Source organism: Dermochelys coriacea, chromosome 7, assembly GCF_009764565.3.
Source record: "Dermochelys coriacea isolate rDerCor1 chromosome 7, rDerCor1.pri.v4, whole genome shotgun sequence".
NCBI lineage: Eukaryota > Metazoa > Chordata > Testudines > Dermochelyidae > Dermochelys > Dermochelys coriacea.
In genome coordinates this window covers 55,537,072-55,552,571 of record NC_050074.1, presented here as the reverse complement: position 1 = coordinate 55,552,571, position 15,500 = coordinate 55,537,072, and positions in this window count along the sequence as shown.

Here is a 15,500-nt window from a genome sequence, read left to right as displayed (position 1 = left end):
CCATGGTGGATTAAGAGTGGACTCAGGCCCAGGCCTGGGAGAGTGACTGGGATAGATAAGGACAGATGTGTAGCTGGGAAAGACCAGGGGTCCTGGGCCTGAATTTGTGGCTCCAACAATTTAGCCTTAATTCTCTCTAGGGAGGGCTGCTAGTGTTTGGGCAGACAGGTGCTGGCCATATAATTGTCCCCCCTGCTCAGGAGAAGGCGAGATCTCTGCTCTCGTCACCTGGGGCAATAGGGTGGGGAGTCTGCTTTTTCTCTCTCTCCTTCCCTTCAGTGGCAGGTAGGATGAGGGAGCCTAGCTCTGACACCAGCAGCTCTGATACTACCTGCCATCCAGTCCAGAGAGACAAATCTAGGAGCCCTTCCCCCACCCCCCGGCCCCCACATCAGTGCTGCTAGCTCAGCTTTGCTGCTGTCAGCACTGCTGAGCGCAGAAGACGGGGATGGGTGAATCCGGATAGCACGGATATTGGCTAGAAATGGTCTACCATATCCGGGTGGCTGGCTTTGGCTGATATTCATGCTCTTTGGAAAATTAATTATTCCATTCAGCCGTCCCATTGTGTGGGAGGGTTACCTCTTAATGCCGAGTGCTCGTCTGACACACTCAGGGCATATGTGGGCACCTGGGTGCATATTAGTGTGTGTGTCCATACGGTAGTGTGCGTGCCTCTATGAGCCGGGAAAGATTGTGTGCGTCTGCAGGCGTGTGAGGGAATGGTTGTATATGTAATCGGGAATGGGGGAGAGGGCAGGTGTCGGTGTCTGTCTTTCCTTATGTGTTAGTGATACCTCTGAGGTGTCTGGGGTTGGGGGGGATACTGGGAATTCCTTTATCTTGGTAACTGGGTGATGTGCCTAGAAGAATGAGTACAGGGCGGGTCTGACAGGTACTTATGTGTATAGAGCGGGGATGATGTAGGTATGGTGTGAGTGTGGCCCATGAGTGTGTGTCCTGCACCCCTGTAACACAAACACACACACTTAGGTGTACTGCACACACAGTTATGCCAACCAAACTGAAGCAGGTAATTGGGGAAATAAATACATGCATATGTGTGGGAGAGTGTTTCTGTGTGTGCGTGTAATGTGTGTGCACTTCTGTGTATGTGGAATGCCTGGGGACTGTGTATGCACATGAGTTTGTGTGTGACTTGTTTGTGCAGGGAAAGAGAAATATACATCATATGCCTATTGGGTATAGAAGAGAGCTGTGTGTGTGTGTGAGAGAGAGAGAGATCATGCTCCAGGGTGTGTGTGATTTTGGACACAGTTAGATTTAACTATTGCCCTCAGCATCATGGCTCTGATTCTGTTCTCACTTACACCTGTTATACACTAGTCTATCACCATTGACTTCAATGGGGCTACTCCCAATTTACACCTGTGTAACTGAGAGCAGGATCAGGCCTGGTGTGGCTTTTTTAAAACACCTCTTCCTGCACCGATTCCTGCTCCTTGCTCTGCTGTAGCATGGGGCCCTTGCTCTGACACGGGGTGGGACGTCTTGTTGGCTATGCAGGTGGCTTGTGGGGCTTTCATACTTGATACATTCATCAAGGAAGGCCGGGGATCCTTGAGAGGAAGCCTCTAATTGCAGCCTGAATCAGGAAGTGTCCTGATTGGCTTCGTTAGGCAGCGCCGCGCTGAGACTCAGGCTGGAGGTAGTCTTGGAAATTTGTGTTATTAATTTAAAGCTTATTAATGGCGAACACGGGATGACATTTTACATGGTTTAGTTATGTTCTGCGAGTCACTGGTACAAAGCAGCCTCAGCCACAGGGCAAGGAAGCTCTGCCATCACCATTTGCTGCTGTAGCTGATAACAGAGGAGCAATAACCAGCATGGTTCCCTCCAGGCTGATCATGGGACATCCCTGGCAAATCTCCTGGGGTGGCACTTGGGGTCCAGTAGAAATGGAAAGGCTCAAAGAGAAGGAGATTTATCCCCAGAGAAGAGAAACTTACACAATCCTGAGGGGGGGAAAACTTGAGTTGTCCAAACTGCTGGGCTCTTGGCTTAAAATTCAGATGGTCCTGTCTCTGTGGAGTTAGGAAGCCACCAGCATAATATCAAGTCAGTATCATACCACTGAAAGCTAATAAAACTACAATCAAACCTCGACACCCAGAATCTCACTGCCAGCAGCTTTCACTGACTATCTCCTCTGGAGTGAGACTTCGGGTCATGCTGACATAATGTCTGCCCGGAGCTATGCCCTGTGCAACCCCACTGAAGTCCAAGAACACTGTGCCTCCAAGTACCCAGAACAGTCACAACGGACTCAGCACCACCGCAGACTGACAGGTGCTTTCCCCTGGTTTCTGAAGCCGTTCACATGGCCAGTGGAAATCCAGAGTGACGGAACTGATTTATGCACTGAAGTTGGCACAGTGACTCTAGATTTGCACAGATACAACTGGCCAGAGTTTTCTCACATGATGGGTGATTTAGGGGCCTCCATTTCTCAGTGCCCAGCTTCAGACACCTATGGCACCCAAAATCACTGGTCACTTTTGCCCATTGTAGCCACTGAGGGCACATTCTGACCCCTGGAGTTACAGGGGGAGGAGAGGAAGTCAGAGCATCATGACAGAGTTTGGCTCAAAGTTTTTCTATTCCTAAAACCCTCCAGAAACCTTCCTTTGCTAAAGTCCCATAGCCACATCCTCAGATTGCCAATGCCAAGTAGGCCAAAATTTGACCTATCTTTAACCTGTCCCAGTCTGGTGGCTGCTATCCTTTGGGTTATAAATATCCACTAGAAACCAAAGAAAACAGCATAGCTACTATTGGGAGAAGACACTGCTGCTGCGGCGCCATCTAGTCAGTGTAGAGCAGGTCAACCCATCTCCCGGATCTCTGCAGACCTTGGGCCAAACCCAGAGCCCAGAGTAGTCATGTCCTTCTCACCCTCTGGCCATTCGATCACTACCTCCCAAGTCAGAAAGGAAGAAGGAGGCTGGACCCCTTGTCAGTGCCATGAAGGGCCAACCATGAGTGTGGGAATCTCCAGGGTGTGACCTGCCTGGGGGACAGGGCTGCAAACCTCAGAAGACAGGTAAAGACCCCGAAGCATCATGACTCTCTAGCAGAGCCCTCTCTTAAAGGGAGAGTGTCTCAGAAGTGGGCGCCAGCTGGGGAATCCCTGACTCTGCAGCTCCAGGGGAGCTGTACTGCCCAGTAGTACAGAGTCACAGGGGGGACAGAGTCACAGGGGGCCCACCATCAGTGCAGGCCAACCAGACCTTTCCCATGGATTTCTCTTTGCCCCCATAGATCTCCCATGTCCATGGGGCTTGTGGGATGGACCCTATGTTTCTTCATGCCAGAAATTTGAGGAAGGGAATGGTGGCTCCTAATTTGGACATAGGGGCACAACCTGGCCCTACTCCCACTGACCTCACTGTGAGCAGGTGCTGAGCACGACTGCATCAAGGATCAGTCCCCAGTGCATAGAGGTGACAGGGCCACCCATAAGTGAACATACAGACAAACCTTCACAGTCTCCAGGGGAGGAAGGTAGGAAAGGATCGCTATTTCCACCCAGGCCACACAAACAGCAGGGGATTACAGACCAACTGCTCCAACTCTTCCACTCGTACTTAAAAAGAGCCCCACAGCTGCGGCTCTCCTGAAGCCAGCAAAGCCAACCAGATGGAGTACATGGATGGAGCCCGGCCAAGTTGGGATGGATAGTACACAATACCGTCCTGCCTTAATGGACTGCTGGAAGATGATGCGTGGGCAGGCTGGGATTAAAAGCACCTCTGGCACTAAAGCGCCCCCTAGTCTAATATGGAGGTGTGGGGAGATGGAAGCCCCTGGTTAGGTTGGAAAAGCAACACCGGTGGCAGACCGCCATGGCTAATATCATGCTAAAGCAGTGGAGATGGGGCAGTTGGCCCAGCCAAAGTAGGATGGCACTTCCTAACCTAGTGAGTTGCTGGAGAAATGGGACCCGTCCAGGCTATAAAGGGAATGTCAGTTCAAAGAGGACTTCCCGCCTCCCATTCTAGCATGGACCATATTTGGCTTCTGAAGGGTAACACTTCCGGCACCACTGTGCCCCCTATCAGTGTGGTGGTATGTTGAGAAGGAGCATGCCCTTGTTATCAAGGACACACCCCCAGCAGCATGCTGAGTTACTACAAGGTGGAGCATGTCTGGGCTACAAAGCTGGATGCTCCTTGGCACCATACAGGCGTGCTGGGAGATGGAGCGTGTGCAGGCTCTGAATGATTGCTCCTCCAGTAGCACTACCCGCTGGTTATCACTACCTGCTCCTTGAGTTACAGTGGCATCTAGAACCGAGGTCAGGGCTAGGTGCCGGACATATGAATAGTGAGAGGCAGTCCCTGCCACAAACAGCTATCCAGCTACATAAGTAAGACTGCCAAGGAAGTATTATTATTTCCATTTTGGCCCAGAGAGACTAAGTAACATGCCCAAGATCACACAGGGCATCTGTGACAGAGCAGGGAGCTGAACCCAGGTTTGTCCTTGTCCAGCACCTTAATTACAAGAATGTCTCTTCCTCTCTAGAGACCCCCAACACCACTGCATCCCCCCAATGGCACACTGAGATGCAGTCTTCCAGGTGAGAAAGGCTACCTCTTCCGGCAGACCGCCTCCCTAGCATCCTGCTGAGCTTCTGGGTGATGGTACTTGTCTGCTTAGAACAACCAGCTGGAGGTATCAGGTAGTGCCCTGCTCAGCCATGCTGGGCTGTGGGCAGAGGGAGCCGTGCAGTTCATGAAGGTGCTGCTGCCTAGAAGCATCATATTGTGATGGTGGGAGTTGGAAGGACTCATGTGTAGGTACCAGGTACACGCAAACTAAATAGCACCGGCCGTTACTCTCTGTTTAGAGGCGGGTGGGCTGGGGGTGGGTCCTTGCCACATTTTCCATGATATTTATGGCTGTGAGGATGTCTGCCCTTCCTCCAGGTATGATTGCCACCTCTCCCTTTGCCCTCATCCCTCTATCCTCCCATCCTTGAAACAGCCCTGATTGGTTACAGTCGAACGTTACTGTGGCCAACCTGCCTAGAGAGCGCCAAAGAAAGTTAATGTGGAGTTCTGGTCTACTCCCAGGATGCATTTGGGCTGCAGCCCATAATGATATGTATAATTGCAAAGGCCTGCCAAAAAAAGCAGGCTGGATTTAATTGAGTCAACACACTGCTATTAATAATAAAATGGCAGAGGCTTTGCTATTAATCACTCGTGCTGGCTTTATCACAGGCAGTCTCGGCTATCTGGCTACCAAACAAGACCTTTAAAAAAAAATAACAACAACAAAAAAAAAAAACCAGTGCAGTGGAAAACTTACTAGGGGGAATACACCTGCTAACAAAATAAACCTTGTGAACCAAATGCTCCTTATACAGGAATATACTTTCTGGATGGATACCCCCTTTGGAGGGCAGATCAAGAATATGTCAATTAACAGTATATATCCTGTGGTAGACTGTACCTGTTATAGGAAAGTGTCAGCTAAGGGATGCATTCATCAAAAAATACATCTTATAAAAGGTTATACCTGATAAAAGGGCTGTGTTTGGGATAGGAATATGTGTGGGGGAGTGAATATTCCACAGGAGAGAAAAATAATTGCTGGAGGAATATATAGCACAACAGAGAGGAAGGCATCTGTGACTCGGGAATGGAAGCCACAGTATTTGGGAACGGAATTGGGCATAAAGAGAAATACAAAATAAATAATATATCTGACATTCAAATTGCACTCTTCATCCTGGTGGCTCTCAAAGCATCTTATAAACTATGGTACATGTGCAGAGGAATGACTGGGTATGGTATGCAGAGCCTGATTTCTCAAGCAGGTGTGAAGCTGTGCACCCAAAACTGCAAGAGCAATTTTCTGCCTAATTGGCATGCATCATCACTTCATTGCACATGCAGTCTAGTATTTGCATGCACAAATGACCAGTTGGATGCAAATGTGTCAATTTGCACATGCAGTTACCTAGCAATGTGACAGATGCATGCGTGAATTAGGTGCAAGTTTTTTGCACACATAATTGTACATCTAACTTTTTTTAAAAAAATATCATGCTTCTAGTGATGACTATATCTGGGAATGGATTATGTCACAAAAGTGGTCTGAGCTTCCAGTAGGAAAGAAATACATCAGTTAGAACAATACACCTGGCCTGGGAACACATTGCATCTGTACGTAAAGCCAAAGTATACACAATAGAGCAGGTAGGGAAACCAAACGTTGAAAGAATAGACACATCATGTGGCAAAGAGTGTAAAAAAATGGTAACACTTAATGGAACAAAGAGGGGGAAATTGGCATCTGACAAGCACTTGGAGGTAAAACAAACAAATAAACCTGGGAATGCTAAAGGGAATAAACCTTTTCTTCATCGTCTCTTCCACTCTTACAAGATTCTATGTGCAAAGGCATACATTTTCTGTGCACCAAAGCAAATAATCTACATGCAGCTAAACCCTCTTAGGCCAAACAGCTGAACAGACTAAATCATTTAACAGGATAAAAGGCCTCTCTCTGCTGTGAGTTAAGCAGGGTTCTTGAGTAAGTGGAAACATTATCCCTCTTTTAAAGAAAAAGAACGAAAGAAAATGAAAACAACAATCAAACCCCCATCCCCACCTCGAAAAATCCATCCAATTCCTTGCCGTTTTCCTTTCCTTCCCATAGAGTGAGTGCCTTATTCTCAAAGAAATTCACGTCATTGTTAGAAATAGCTGAAATTGGCTTGCAACTAGTAAAGATGCCAAGAATTTGCACCTTGCTCTGTGACCTAAAGCAAAAATGACATGAACATTGACAAATTTGACAAGGAAATTTGTGCAAAAAACAACTTCTATTTGGCTAGCCAAGCAGCAAATATGTCGGATGATATGCTTTATTAAGCAATCCATTTTTCAGCAATAGCTGCGCCATCTGCAAAGGTTAGTGTGCATCAGGCTTTCCACAGAATTTCATCTGCGTCTGCAGCTAGGTGCAACACACGACCACATTTTTCATGTACATACAATTTTGGATGCAAATAGAATACTTGATGAAAGAGGTGACCTTCCAGATTGACTTCCCCCATGCAGTAAAGTCACAGGCGCAGAAGCAGCTGAGAGAAAGAGATCTCTGCTGGGTTGGTTGGAGGGAGCGGGGGGGCAGGAGGCGTGGTAGGGCAGCCAGGGAACGGGGGTTGAAGAGAGTAGAAGGAAAAACTTCAGGAAAAAGTGCTTCCAAAGTGAATGCTCCAGGATATTATATTGCAATTCAGTGAGAAGGAGAGGGACAAATCTTAAACTCTCTTGGCTATGCTAGTGTAAATCTGGAGTAACTCGATTGAAACAAATACAGTGATTCTAGATACACGCCAGCTTCTGTTTATGTAGCTGACATTATCTTTAAGTTGGTCTTTTCTATCTATCGATCTATCTATCTATCCCCATACACCCAATCTATCTATCTATCTATTTTGGTAGCTCACCCATTGCCATATAGCTAACCATTTGTCCTCGTTAATTTCTGTCTGTACTTTAATGTTCCTCCTTGCATCTTTTGACTTCCAGACACCCAACCCCAGGAAGGGAGGGTCTGTTTCCCTAATGCTCAGATGTCCCTGAGTAAAGGAAAAAGCTGTTGTATCACTCCCAGGCAGTCTTATCTCCCTGGGGAGGAGGTGGCGTCTACCCCTGTAACTCTCCTATGCAAGGTAAAGTGTTGCTCTTTCAGACACCGCACATTTCCTCGTCCCTGGATCAAAAGTTAGAGACATCCCTGTTCCCTACATTTTTAATGTGTCCTTTGTTGGGCATAATCTTCCTGGCTTGAATGCCAAAAACCCTTTTTCCAGGATACTTTTGCGCCCTGACTGCCCTCCATTCGGTGGAATGTCCTTGATCGCCTTCCCCAAGCGTATGCAGCCTATGTGGCTCCCTACACCTCAGCACTGTTGCAGGTTATAAATTCATGTGCTCCATCCCAAATCTGCTCTGCAAAAGTTGGATGCCATCCCAATGCCTCGCAATTGTCCCTGGTCCAGTGGCAAGTTTAATCTGCCAGTTCATGGCATGTCGGCCTATGGGGAGAGTTCAATTCAGTGCAGTTCCACACTGCATAGAGAGAAGCTCATTAGCAGGACAGGGTTGTATCTGATGACACTGAGCTCCAAGAAGGCCTCATTAGGCAGAAAATGTTTTCTGCCACTGTGAAGTTTCCTGGTAACTTAGGGAATTCAGCTGGAGATACCAATGGGTGAAAATGAAGGGGGAAAGGAGATGTATTCACCAAGGACGGTCTCCCATCCACATGCTCTGGAGGCAGTGGTGACTTGGACACACCCTTGAATTCTTTCAATCATCTCCATCAGGAGATAAATGGGATAGGCCAACCTTGGCAACGGCTCTCTCCCCTGGTTGGCTGCTAAGTGGTGTTAAGTGATGAATGTTAAACTTAACAAGGGGACTTACAGATTTACGTAAGGATTTTACTGCCTGCCAGGTATAAATGATGGAACTGCTTTGATCTTCAGGGGTATCAGTGCTGGAAGTGATTTAAACTAAAGTTAATCAGACTGCCTAAAACTATATTTGCAGTCCCAGGGCTTGGAAAGCCCAGGTGGTCACTTTAGTGCTCTAACTGAAGCCTATTAACATTTACTAGGGAGATGAAATCTTGCCAGAGGCAATGGGGTTTCCAACAGTAAAATACATGGCATCCTCCAGTATTCCTAGGAGTGGTATGATGCAGTGCTTTCCCACATATTTTGGGACTGTACCTCCAGTTCGAATCACCATTCTGTTTCTCTGTAGATCCCTTGCTAAAATGGCAGAGCCCCTGGTATTTCAGTGGTTTCCTCATTCCTCAGACACTTCACTCAGTGGCAGGACCATTTCCACAGATCCCTTCACTGCTATGTGGAACACTAAATGCTCCTATTGTTGCTTTTGTCTTTCATCATACCACCATGTTTCCTCTACTGTGTGTGTCATTTGTCCACCAATATCTATGCATCACAGACCCCATGGTATGTCAGATTGCTGGTGAGCTGATAAAGTCTGGTGTTACTTTCACTGAATTCCACTGAATTCAACAGCATTCATAAACATAGCATCAATGAGTCTGTTATTCTGCTTGCATTTTATTGGATCTGCCCTGGTTTTTAGCTTTGAAGTAAAACCACTAATGACCTTTCCAAAGAGGCAATCGGTAAAGCAGTCTTATGGGTCCTATGATATGTCCTGTGGTATTTGTTCCAACAGACACTATGGTGATTGCTAAAGATCTCCAACATTTCATGCACTCCAGTGGCCTGTTTCTATAGGTCCTATGAAAATAGTCTGCATCCCAGAGTACTATCACAATCTGTGTTACTTGTCATAGGTTTCTTCATGGCATTTCCATTGAGCCTTGCCACAGTATTGCTATAAACTCTCTGGGCTCAATCCGGTATGAATCGTAGTGTAAGCTACCCATTGTGGTTAGATGTTTGGCTGCATGTGTGTGTTCTCCCTGTGTGCTGCCCCAGCTCTGCACAGACAGCTGGCACAGCAGACCTCAAGCGAACCACCCAATGACCACAAGATCCGTTAAGGTACGAAGGTGCCAGGCCAGGTTTACTGTCGACAAAGCACAGTAATAGCACCTGGCAGACTCCATGAGGTCCTGCCTCATATCAGGCCTTTAATATAAGGCCTTATGTCTCAGGCTGTCTTCCTCCTACACCCCATATGAGGTATATTTGTCAGACAATGAGTGTAAGAGGCACTTGCTCCAGTCTAGGGTGAATTCCTGGCTCCATTGAAATCAATGGGAGCTTGGCCACTGACTTCAATGGGGCCAGAATTTCAACCCTGTTATGTAGTGGGGGTGCCAACAAGTGTAATTATGGCAATCGCGTATTGGAGGAGGACAAAATTCAGCCACTGGCATCAGTGAATGCAATTCCCTTGGATGTCTCTGGGAGCTGTGTATATTTATACCAATGATTAATTTGGCCTTGGGGTGCTGGATGATGCAGGTAAGTTAAAGTATATTTGGGGTGGAGGACATGGGGATTCTTTACCTTGCCCTCTCCTGATGTGTTGCCAAATCTTGCAATTGTAGTGCAAGTCTTACAATATTGGGTATTTTTTTTTCTGGAGTCCTGGGATTATGAGAGAGCCTTGGCTTTCTTATAAAGTAATTTTCTAGCCTTGTGGGTCGCAGAGAAAAATTTGAAAATGTGACTGCCCTAGAGGCTCAGAATTCAGGCAGCAAATGAAAAGAACCCCAAATGTATAATAATAATAATAATTAATAATTAATAAACCCTCACGATTTCAAAGTCAAATGTTAAGATATTGGATGGGGGTGTGGCGCGTCATCTGACTCATGATTTTTTGATTTGAGATTGGCAATGTTGCTCCTATAGTGGCCACTGAAAGAGTCACTTTCTTCTAACACTGAAAAAGGAATGCTACAGCTGCTCTGTTTCTCTACAGAGCTTCTGGCCCAAACCTATCTCACTCCTCCAATCCCCCCAGTCTACTTTCCTGCCACAATTTTAAAGAAACAGTACACATAAATCATCACTCAGGGCCCATACACACAGACATATCACTGATTTCACTAAACTTATCCTCCAGTTAGTTAAATTGATGGAATTTCTTTGCGAGGACACTCTCTTAAATTGGTTTCCAAAGGTCTTATCTCAAAAGGGTAACATACCACATAGCATCTCCACAGACCTGTGTGTTACTATCAGTGCAACTGACCTGACAAAGTCACAATTGATTAAAGGGAATGCTTCTTCACACAACATACGATTAGCCTGTGGAATACATTGTCACAAGGTTTTGTTGACCAACATCTTAGAAGGAGTCAAAAAAATGACTCCACTTTTATATGGATAACCAGAACATCTAGAGGTAGAAGGAATACAATAAATAAACAAGAGTTTGGGAAGGGATCTAAACCCTCAGTTTCAGGGCAGGAGTCAAGCTCTCCCCATTGGGAGTCACGAGGAAACTTTCCCTGTGGCCAGGTTATCTGATAACAGCCTTCTGCAGGGGGTTTTCTCTGAAGCTTTGGGTCCTGGCCACCCTCAGGGACAAACTTCTGAGCTAGATGGACCTTGGGTCTGAGCTGATCTGGCAATTCCAATGTTCCTATTTCTGTGACAGGCCCTAATACTCTTGTCTCCTGTCTGTGGCCCTCCTATGGCATTTCCATGTAGCTCACTGAGATTTTAAATTACAGTTTTTCTGCGACACACAGGTCTGGGAATAGGGATTTCCACACACAGCCTCCATCAGCATTTCCATAAACCATGTGGCCTGTTCCACAGACCTCCACAGCATTGTGGTAGCTTCCATGGGAGTGATTCTCTCTACACCAGTGCAAATTCAGAAAACCCCAGGGAAATCGATGGCATTAAAATGGCACCACACTAGTTTAAATGAGAGGAGAATCAGGCTCCGTGCTGTTTCCATCATGTCCCTTTTATAGACTCCTTTTCATGGTATTTCTCCTGCATTTCCAGAGTTTCCCCCAAGTTGCTTGTGCAGAAGCCCTGATGCTAATTCTATGGAGCTGGTGAGGGTTTTGCTGGTGGATTTTTGTGTGCTCTCATGTATTCTTATTACATCACAGGGGATGGGCAAGCGGGCTCGGCTAACAGAAGAAACACTGCACCCTGAATTCACACCCACCCAACCCAGTTGTGTTTTTATTCAGCAAGACTCAAACATGTGGGTTCATTTGTATTCTTCTTCTAATTTCTGCGTTTTCCTGACCTATCATGGGTCTAATGGTATGGCAATAGGGCCTGAGTCAGAAAGCCTTACTCACACTAAGTTGTGCCTTACTCCTCATTGAAAGGCTGTGGGAGTCAGGCATGTCACTGCCTTGGGTTGTTTTGACCACTTGAGCCTTAGCTTCAGCACATTTCTGCTCCTGATCTCCAGCCGTTGGGGTATGCAGCATTAGAGGAGTGTCTGGAATAAATAGGAGTAGCTCCATTGCACTCATGGTGCTATGCTGATTTACACCACCTGAGGATTCATCAGCAGCACAGCAGCATCTCCACTGAGGGTCCATTTAAAATAAATTGCTGCCAGGTCTCCGTCATCTCTTCCAGCCCAATCAGCTGGACAGGCAATTATGGCTCCAGCTATAGAGCAAAACCAGTTTTTCCAAAGGACACCGGTAGCAGCCTCTTAAGAAAGGAGCTGTGGCCCCTCCCAAGTGACCTTTCCTTGTCAAATGCTACATGCTGTGATGTTCCTACACAATAGAGAACACTCTGGTCTCTGTGTACTTGGCAAAGGAAGAAATGGCTTTTTTAATCTCATTGCATGAATTATTGGCAAAACGTTTGAAGTGGATCCAAGATTTTTCTCTGAGTGACTTGCATTTTCTCAAGAGATTTGTGTAGTTTTTGGGGTTTGGAACGTGTAACTGAGTAACTCAGAGAAGGCATTTGTTACCTTTGAAAGTCTGCTGTGTCCTCTCTGGAAACCACTTCATCTTCCGCCTTAAGAATGAGGACATGGCTTGTTGGGGTGAAAAACCCTGACTCATCATCACCCACAGAACATGTCTTCCTCCTTCAGTTGTCCTGTTCATGCACCTGGTGAGAGCCAGGAGACATTCCACTATCCAGCCTCTGACCTGTTCTTAGGATTACAACACAGGCTAGACGCCTTGACTGAGGTCAGGATCCCATTGTACCAGGCCCTCACATAATGTGAGACAATGCTTTCCCTGAAGAGCTTACTGTCTAGGCAAAGGAAAATAGAGGGACAGAGACTCACACATAAGAAAACTGACAAAGCTGGGAATTGCATCCAGGTCTCCTGAGGGCTGGGCCAGTACCCAATCCATTAGGCCAACATTGCCTCCCACTGTCCTAAACAGTCCTCTTCTCCATGCTATCAGGTGACAGCACCTTATGGGGGTAGCCACTTCTATGGTCAGCACTCTCCTCTCCCACCGGGATGCCTTGAACAGCTCCACCTTGGGCCCAGTGTGCACTCAGTGACACCAGTGAAAATCCAGAACATGTCCATTCACATCTCCGGAGTTGCTCTGGATTCCAGCCACCATAAGTGGGAGCAGAATGTGCCCTCCAGGGGCGCTGCCATCTCCCTCGCTGAGGCACTCCCCTCATTCAGTTCGGGGCCTCTCTGGGAGGAGATCAAAGCCGTGAGAATGTGCCAGACCCTGCCAAACTGCTGCCGCAGAGACTGACGGAGAGTGACAGAGCCTGAAACTGTCTGGCAGATTGTTTGTTTAATGGGGGGAAATGTTTTCCTGACACTGGATAGCAAACAACGTCAATACCACACGGTCCCTCACCAGCATGGCCCATGAAGGCCTTCCCACTCCTGTCCCTTATTACCAGATTCCATCAGTGCCCAGGATTCCAGCCAGTCAGCTGCCACCAGCGCCCGGCTGATTAGCCAATCCCAACGTCCAATGAGAGAGTGACCATGCCACCAGGGCAATGATCCCTGACCATCTGACAGAGCGGCACTTATTGGTGAGAAGGGAGCAGAATCACAATGGCTCCATTCTTCACCCACTGCCCCCGCCCACCCACTGTCTCCACCTCAAAGGCCTATTTTCAACTTTGAGTCACCGGTTCTGCAAAGTGGAAAATGAATTGGCACTGAGCCACATGGTAGCCTGCTGTCAACTGGTGTCATTTTTATTTTCCAATCTGAAAATGGCCCTGGACTATTGGCAGCTCTGAAATCAAAAGAATATCTAATCGGGTGATTGATGCCAGGAGGCCTTTGACCGATAGCCAGATATCAGTGGTCAGATTGTCCCAACTCCTAGCCAGGAAAGAAGCTCCCATTTTTTTGCACCTGCTGTGGTCGCCTTTTAGCCCCATTTCTGTCTGTCACAAAGCCATGACCTCAGCTTCCCCACCCCACCCCAAGCGGCAGAGCCAGTGAATAATTACCTTCCCTACCCGCCCTGGAATGCGTACATAAACAGGCCTGGGCTACCAATGGCCACCTGCTTTGTTGTAAGTCCTAAATAAAGCTAAAAAAGGATTAATAGCCCTTTGTGATACAACATTAAAAAAAAAAAAGAATTAGACGGCAGTTTGTCTTGCACTCCATCACCTTCGGACCCAATGAGGGAGAGCGTGGAGTGGCTGCCGCTCTAAACTGCACCCACGGTGCACGCTACAGTAACCAAGAATGTGTATTTCTGCAGATGATTAAATCAATACAATTTTGACAAGACTTGTTGGAACATGCTTCTTTATTTTACGCAATTCCTTCCCCTTCGTCGGGGGCATTTATCACCCTGCCTGCCTGTCAGCTAATGGAGATTGCTCTTAGTCCATACTTGATAGAAGGACGTGGTTATGATGCATGCCAATAGTTCGGCTCAGATGCTATGGTGGGAACAAAGAGCCAGGCTGGGGGCTGGCGGCCTTTAACCAGAGGGATGTTTTCCTGGCTGAGAAGCTACAATAATCATAATAATTAAACAAACCCAACCCTATCTTCCCTCCCGGACTAATTCTTTCCCCTGCAGACATTTGGGAGTGACACTGTGGGAGGGAGGCCAGTAGGGGGCAGAAGTATGTGTGTAGGGGTCGGGGGGCATGGCCCTAAAGAGAGGTGCCCTTAGGTAAAGAGTAGCAAGAGTATTTATTAATATTATGAGTATTGTGGGGGTGCCTAAAACCCAGCCAGATTGCAGCTGAACTGTGCCAGGCGCTGTACAACATAGACTAAATTACAGTCCCAAAGTGCTAAGGAGTAGGCCTGAGCTGCAAAGACATTCCCTGGGAATGGAAGGTAAGAGCCTACATACCTGTGAGGATCTGGCCCTCGGAGTTATTTTCTGAGCGCTGTTACACTGGAATAACTCCATTGGCTCCAATGGGATCCAGAGCAGAATCCAGCCCAGAATCTTCATCCTAGAACGTGGGAATATTGGATTAGAAGGTTCCCCTGCAACCCCACCCAGCCCTGCCCATGTCTCTCTTTCTCCTCAGCAGTGCTGTGTGAATCGTGCCATTGGTAGCAAGCAGCCATGTGCTTCATCTCGTGGTGGTTGTGTGAGGAGGGTGTGGTGTGGGGAAGGGGCAGATGGGGAGGTGGGGCCCTGGGTTTTCAGTGCAAATAGGTTTTGCTGGAGAAAATGCACTGGACCCCCCTCTCCCCCCTCCAAAAAAGGGATCAACAGCCACCAGCATTGGATGCAAATACACAGGGGGCGGGGTTAGAGGGGGTTGGGGTGAAGCTGGCCTGTGTACTGCTTTATGCTTTGGCTTGGCATGGGAAAGGGGTGTTTTGGCACCTTTAAACTAAGCCTGGATATTCCAAAACCCCCAGCAGCCAGGAACTGATGGCAGATGCGCAAACTCTAGGATGTTTGATCCACAGTCCCTGTAAATAAATCCGTCCATTGGCCCTTCTGAGCAAGCAAATCCTGCCAGTCCAACACAGGCCGAGCATCACGATGAATAAAAGGTGACATGCGTG